Genomic DNA, 8148 nt, shown 5'->3' with positions numbered 1-8148 from the left:
ATTCTGTTTAAATCCCCCTGTTATGAATATTATGTTTTCTAAATAAGTTTCATCTACTACCAGTTTGCAAAATCAGACTTTCCGATAGTCCGATAGATTTTGCAAAATCAGACTTCCTGCCTTCGTTTGATCAATTGCTGCCGATCTACAAAGACCAGACTTCCCAACTTTTGCCAGTTTTTATCTACCAAGACCAGGAGGTTACCTATGAGACTGACTATCGCCCAGAGACTTTATGGGTGTTTATTCGACCACCACTGCTTACCTGGTGAAGTTAAAAATTATGAAAGACCGTAGTATAAGAAGAGGCTGGAAACCCAGGTTTGACGGAGCGCGGCGTGGGCAGTGACCCTTGAGGTTCCCCAGCGCTGCTTGCTCTGTCTATATCAAATAAAGCAATCTCAATTTTGCTAAATATTGAGACCTTTAGTTCCTCATTTATAACAATGGTCATCTTCTGTGCAGGCATTGGCTGTTGCTACGGGGTCGTTTGCCCTATTTTGTTGGTCTCTTGGATGAAGGCTCATCTTCTTCTGCATTGTCCTTTTCATGACCCCTTTTTCTGCCTGGGTAGCTATTAGCCATTTATATAACTATAGTTATTTGCTTAATACAATTTCCACAACTTCCTTATTTTTTTGTTAGATGCAAGCAAATATGACCGCAAGTTCCTCATTTTCATGCAAACAGACAAAACCACAAAGCTTCTTTAAGCCTAAACAGAGATACAATTTCTCTTAGGTAAGCATAGTTGCAATACAATCTTTTTTTGTTTCATGTTTTATTTGACTTTCTTAAAATTAATTATTATAATCATCCCAGGCACTATTTCCTATTTACTTAATATACAGCATTCGCATGGTTTTACTTCTGATATCGCCTCATAACACGAATCACACATACATTTTCCACACATCTGAGACCTTGTCCCACCTTAATCCATGTCTAAGCACACCTATCCCAATGCTCTTGCTAGTCTCTACTGAACTGCCATAAGGGTATAAGGAGTAGGAGCTTACTTTTGCATTTTTAGGTAACCTATACTCATTCAAGGTCATAATTTTTTTATTTTTTTCCCCACTAGACCTGTGCAGATTAGCCACCTGCTTTAGCACTTTGAGGTCTGTGACAGTGGGACAAGGATGGCTGGCCATAAACTGCGCTGTTGCCATTTCAGTGGCCAGGTGCAGCATGACCCGGGCTGAGCAGCGAGCACACGGATTAGTTTTGCAGTTCATCACAACGCGTTTTGGCAAGCCATAGGGCAGCACCTGCTAGTTCTTAAAATTGTAATGAAACCCTAGCCTCTTGAGGTAGCACGTTATTACCTTCAGAATGGCCCTTGGGTTAAGTAGATGAAACATCAGTGTGTGTAGTATGAGGAGCATGCTGTGCTTGTATTTCTGTTCAAATTACTGTCATGACTACTCTATTCCTGTTTATTTAGGCCGTGAAATCTTAGGGCATTGGTTAAATGTAGACTAATGAACAGCATGTTATTTTGCCCCTCCAGAATGTGTGCAGCTGTATTTTTAATAAATCTGAAAGTGTTCTGCAGTGAGGTCCAGAAGTAAAGAGAAGGGAAAAAAATCTGAGAGTTGGGGAAATGAATAAATTGCATGGTGGGAAGGGATGAAAGGTGTATCTAAAATTTTCTATGGTGTCAGTTGTCCAGTTGTAGAATACAAAATCTCAGCAATGTAGTGTCAAAATGAAAAAGTCAGTATTGATGATGTTTAGTAACTAAGACACACCTTTCTTTTCCTTTGACTTCCACTATACAAAACCAATTGTGGTACTTGAGCCATTAAGGTTCATTTATTTTATTAGCTTAGAAGGAAAATTTAGTAGTTATTATTATATTATTACTATTATTATTATTATCATTTAATTATGCTTATTGCAATATTTTAATCACTCTTACCATCCTTCATGAGCAATGTCATTTTTGAGGGTTATTATATGTGAAGAGTTACTAAACAAAGGTACCTGAGTGATGTGTGGCTTTGGACACAATCTTCTGCACAGTTATGGCAATGAACCATGATCAAGTTTTTTTGAAGCTTATAAATTGTCATTCCCTGCCTCTGAGTTATAAGTTTGGAGGTACAAGATTTCTTTCTGCCAACAAATAAAGCTTGATGCCAGGAACAAAACAAAGAATAAAATACCACACCATGCTAAAACAGTACTCAAGATTTCGAGGATTTGGGGGTGGGGGGCATTTTTTATTGATGCTTTTTTGTTTGATTTTATTTTTTTTTGTTGTTGTTGTTTTGGTTTTTTTTGTTTTTTTTTTGAAAGATAGTCCAGGCAGAAGATTTTTTTTTCTGTCAGAAAACAAAGAAAAAGCTGACTTTATCTTTTCCTGAATAGAGGGGACTATAGGGTTGGTTTCATGGGAAAGACTGATATTTAAAAAAAAAAAAGATAAAACATACAGCTACATAGAAACTTATGAGAGAGTAGGAGCTCTGAACAAATCTAAGTGGAAAAGCATGTTGCAATTCAAATGACAACAAATATACTGTAATAACTTGTTATTTATACCTGAGGAAAATGTTTTCTTGGGTTGCTTCTGAAGTGTATTGATTATATTGCATATTAAAGATATTAAATTAAATGGTTTATGAAATTTAATTAATTTTTTAATAAAACCCCAACCCCACAGCAAAGAAACCCTTCTTACTGTAATGGGTCTGAATCTAGTTCTCAGAGGTGACCAGTAGATGATTCTGTTTTTTCTGGGAGTTTTCTGTTGTTAGAGGAATAAGAGTCCCCTTCTCTGCCAGTTTTGCCTCCTACCTAAAGGAAGGGAAGGAGGAAACATGCCTGGAGTAAGAACTAGAAAAGGGTTATAACTTTTCCTGGGCCAAAGCTGTAAAGCCAATGAGGCAGAGATGTAGCCAGTAGAAATCATGGCTCCTAAGACCTTGCCTTGTGAACTGAAAGGACTCTCCAGAATGAATTAATAGTATGTTAATAACTGTGGAAGATTATGGGCAATATGGAGATACCTTGCAGACTTTGTTAAACTGACATATGCTTAAGTTCTAATGCTTATGGTGTTTTACAAGTCTTTCGCTGCTCGCATGTGACATCTCCAAAAGGAATTTATTGCATTTCACAACGTTAATAAAATGTGATCCCACACCCTTAAGAACATATTCTGTTGCAATTGCTTCTCTTTTTATTTTTTTTCTGGTCTTAATGAAATAAACTGATTACATTGTGGCTTGAATGTGAAATAAATATGGAAATGTAAATATGTGGCTGTATTTAAGTTTTCCAAAGAAAGTAAATGTTGAGTGTGAACTTTGTTTTGTTCCTTAGAATAGGCCCTTGCTCTAAGTTCTCACTGATTGAGTTCTGTTCTCTCACACTGACTCTGCTCAGAAAAAAACAAAAATACTTTAATTTATTTGAAACCATTTTGATACTTTTTCTCATTTAAAATGGCTTTGCATTTTAAAATTGACTTTAGCTAAAAGCAGTATGTTGCAGAGTAATTTTTATGTTCAGCATGTGTCCACATATAACATCCAGAAACACTGCTACAGCTGTATATGCAGAGCTAAGGCTCCTGCACTTGATATTGAAAAATAGTTTTCAGGTATTGTAGAGTTACTGCTGGGTTGTTTTACTAGGTGAGTTAATCCACAGATGCTTTGCTAGTGATTGTAAAGAATTATGTCTGATTTCTAGTTTATTGTACTGTTGTATAATACTATTATATTACTATGTAATTATCATATATCCATCTATTATTATATATCTATCTATATCTATCGTTATTTTGACGGAAGCAGGGATTTTGGTGTGGAAACAAAAATATCAAGTGTTTGAAACTTTTCACATCCCCCCCTTTATTCCTTTCTCAGTCATGTGGCATTATCATGATCACCATATCAGGAGATGGCATAATTGAGTGAAGCTATCCTATACTTTTTTCCTCCATTATTGAGCATTAAAATTAAATGCTGAATTTGACTCTTTTGTACATTTCTTCCCTCTCCTACCCTTCTTCCAGGGCTCAAGGGTCTGTTCCCTATTTTTTGCACACCTTCATGCCATTTACTGTGTTTGATAAAAACAAGAAGCTGTCCTCTAGTTTGCAGGTGGTTTCATGTGTTGGACTCAGTGGAAGCACTTTGACATAGAATTTGTATTTTTAATTTTCTGCTTTCAGTATACATCTTGGCTTAGTTTATTCTAAGGAGTTCTTGTCAAGAGCTCTTTGCACAACTGCCACAGTAGAGGTAGGAAGTGCCACAGAAATTACTATTCAGGCCCACAGCCTAGTGGTTAATTTATCATGCAAAACTAGTCATACTCAAACCAAGACAAACAAAAAAATGTATTTCCATTCATACTTTTTAGTTGAACAGTTGAGTCTATCAATGATCAACTTCCAAAATATGTAGATTTTGAAAAGTTGTTTTCTGTCCAGTAAGAAGTATGTTTTGGGGATGCATTCTCCTGTTCCTTAGTAGGAAAAAAAAAAAACCCTGGCTGGGCTACATCAATAATATCGTGCATTATAGGTAGGATTTAGTGAGGAGTTGGGTAAGGGATATCAGTCTACAATAGAAAAGCAAGTGTGAGTACTGTCTGGCAACGTGGGATCTTGACCCAAGGTTTCTAGATACCAGAACAAGGTAAACAAATAATAAATAAACAGATCATGTTCTTCTTGGCCCAAGAGACAAATCTTGTGAGATAATTTTGCCAGCAGAAGCCAGATATTTACTTCCTGCCATCCAAACAGTTTAAAAACAAACAAGGGCTCTGTCCCAGAGATAACAGGAGGCAGTTCCCTTCTTCAGGAATCTAACCTGCACCTAGCCATCAAGCTGCCAAAACAAACTCAGGCTTGGCTATGTTTGTGGTGCTTGTGTGTTTCTTCTGCTTGTTCTTTACAGCCAGTTTGCTATTTCTGAGTCATTTGGATGTCCACTCAGCTGCTGCATCCACAGGCACCCTCCAGGCAAGCTCCTTGGCCCATCTTGTTTAGCTCAGAGCCTGCTGGAGGCTGGCCAGACCAGACCTCCACAAAGATTTCCTTGACCAGACCTCCAAAAAGAATTTCACAGACATGCTCAAAATCATATTAAGAGAGCTCTCAGCAAATGGCGAAGCTCCTTTCTCTTAATATGCGGACTAGTTGTGTCTGCCTTTTATTTAATATGTTGGTGTGACTGGTTTTACACGGGTTTGAAAGTTGCTAGCAGAGCTGCTTTATGAATCAAACAGTATTTCAAACACTCTCTTCCTGGGTGGTGAGCTCACCTGAACATGGGAGTTCTTCGGAAGAAGATTAAACCCTCTGGAAGGGTTTGGATCCATGAGGAATGAAAGATCCTTTATCAGTTTAATCTGTTTATGTGGCAAGTTGGTTACACCTCATAATTTTGTGTTGTGGTATTTCTCTCAAGTGTTCTTGTATATATGTTACTGAAGACAAATCAGGTTCTTGTTGCCTTAAAAGGACATAGGAACTATAAATGGAGAAAGAAGCTGTGAAAACATGAACCTTAAAATTCAGACATGCATGAAAAAAATACTCCCAAGACTGCTATTTTAAAACTCTTAGAATGTAGATTAAATATTTTAAGTTCTGATCTGCAAAACAGAAATTCTTGAAATTTATAGGAATATTCTGGTGAGGTTTCTGCCCTGGAGTTCATAAATGAATGTGCCCAGAGTGCTGCTGCCCCGTTCTGCTTTCATGTGTACGTGAATTGAGCATATTGAACATGCCACACTCTCAAATAACATAGCTGTGCTAGAAAGTCTCTCGTTTTCTCCATAGAAATGCAGTCAATCCAATTGAAGCATCTTGTGCCAATGTGGAATGCATTTGCCAGTATAAATTGGAGGTCTGAAAGACAGCTTTGCTTGTATAAATGTATTGGCAAGACTTAATACAGTCACAACAAAATCTACATATGATTTCTTAATGTTAAAATCTGGTTTTGGTTACATTACTGTCAGTCTAGAGTAACTCTCTGGTTGATCCAAAGGTAAGTTGAACTTAACAAAAGGGTCTTTTTGACTCACAGTTGTATGATGCCACTGGAATATGGAAAGGGCAGAAGGTGCTTTTTTAATATGCAAGTAGAAAATAATCGTATTCACACTGGTTTTTGGTTAATTTACCTTTTCTGAGCCTGAGCAGGTGAAATGTAGAAATTTATGTGAACACTGGAGACATGTAAAACTAGCCTCCCTGACAGAACTGTTTGTTGCTTTCTGCCTGCTTTCATGCAAGTGGGACTTTGTATGGCTTCCACATTTTTGCTGTTATTTGTCAAGATTGGGGCGTAGGTGCAAGCAATTTTTGTGCCAATTTACATGATGCCATAAAGCAGTGTTTTGCTTTTTTTCAACACTTATTACCTCAGCTCCTCAGCTGTGCAGCACCACACCCTGGGGTGAAACTTATAGAGGGATAATTCTGACAGGTTTATACATTGGCCTAAATTTGTGACATTTCATTTGGGAAAATTGATATTTTGTTCACATTTTCAGTACAGTGCTGTGACTATTTGACAAGTTCAACCACCAAGACCTTTGAAAGATTGGAAATGAAGGGGTGTCCTAAAGATACAGTTCCACTTTCAGACAGTGCATTAATGGAATCCTCATTTCTTTAAATTGAATGTGCTACATTTTAAATTACTTTTGTGTCACTGCAGCAAGTTCTTCAAAAAACAGTGTGCGGCTTGTTTATACACAAATATGTATATAATACTAAGGTAGAATGAAAAGTGCAATATTGTACTCCAGGTTTTTAAGGTAATGTTTATGGTGCCTTAGAGTAAAACTCTGGTGAGTCTTTTTCATCATAGATCAGAGGTGGCAGAAGGACATGCACTATGCATCAGTACATTTTTCCTACAGATGATTCTATGCTTGAAAATGAAAGCAAGGTGCCGAATTACTATGATATATACTTTTTTTTCTAATATTTTATTAATTTTGTAAAATTAATATCCCAAAAGAGTAGTTCTGTAACCTCTGTTAACAAGTTCTGTATGTATAGTTTTTTTCTGTGTGCTGAGGATAAAATCTGTGGCTGGTCCTTAAAGTTTTGTTTCACTGGACTTCAAGGACCCATGTATCTTTTTCTGAGTCTGTAGCATTCTCCCTTTTCTTTAGCCAGTAGAGGCAGTGAGTCTTTTCTGTGGTCTGTAAAGAATCCTGGTTTCAGCTATGGGTGTGAGCTCAGTTATATCTGCCTGAAATATGGACATCTCAAGATATGTGAGATTAAACACATCCTAAATTTAAGCGTTGGTTTTGTATTGTTGGATTCCTTGTCATGGGCATAGCATTTTTAGCAGGCCACTGAAAATTATGTCACTCAGAAATTTAATTGGGTCCCATTTTGGATCTGTAAATACTGTTGGTTGGAGTGTGGTGGCTGAGTGGCCACGAAATAGTTGAGAGCCAGTTCTGTCATATCTGAAATGTACCTACGTTTTTTAAGTCAGCACCCCCAAAGCTAGCAATAACAAGGACTTGTTTTGTTTCCTGTAGCAGAGGAACTATGGAATTGGAGTATGAAAAGTGTGAACAGGTCATTGTAGAAAGGTGAACAGGGTGTTGAATCTACTCTAAGCACACCTAGATGTAGGGCAGATTTTCCATTACGTATCTGAATGAATTCTCACACGTGAAATCTGTGAAATCAGCCACCTCTGTATAACTCTGTTCTGAGTCAATTAATACAGACAGAATTATGTAGAAAATTAAATAATTAGATTTTCAGACAATGGGAAACATTGTAGGTTATGTTTGCATGATATTATCAGTGTTTTCAGAAACAATTACAGAGACCTAGGCGTGCTATATGAACAAATCTGGCACAAAGTGTTCTGTGTTATATGGGTACAGATTGCTAAATGTTGTCTCAAAATGTGGACTGTATTAGATACCTGTGAGTTGCAATAAAATGTGATATATTCATGACATTAGAACCACATTGCATTATAGGAGCTGACTCAGAAGTAATGAAATGTTCCCATTAAGAAGTTCATTGTTTGTACTCCTGTGTTTTTCATTATGCAAAATTTAGCCAATATTTTCAAATTATTTGTGTATTCTTTCAGATTCAAAAGGAATTACTCAGTTGAAAAAATCCTG

Source organism: Cinclus cinclus, chromosome 3, assembly GCF_963662255.1.
Source record: "Cinclus cinclus chromosome 3, bCinCin1.1, whole genome shotgun sequence".
Taxonomy (NCBI): Eukaryota; Metazoa; Chordata; class Aves; order Passeriformes; family Cinclidae; genus Cinclus; species Cinclus cinclus.
This window is presented reverse-complemented; position numbering follows the sequence as displayed.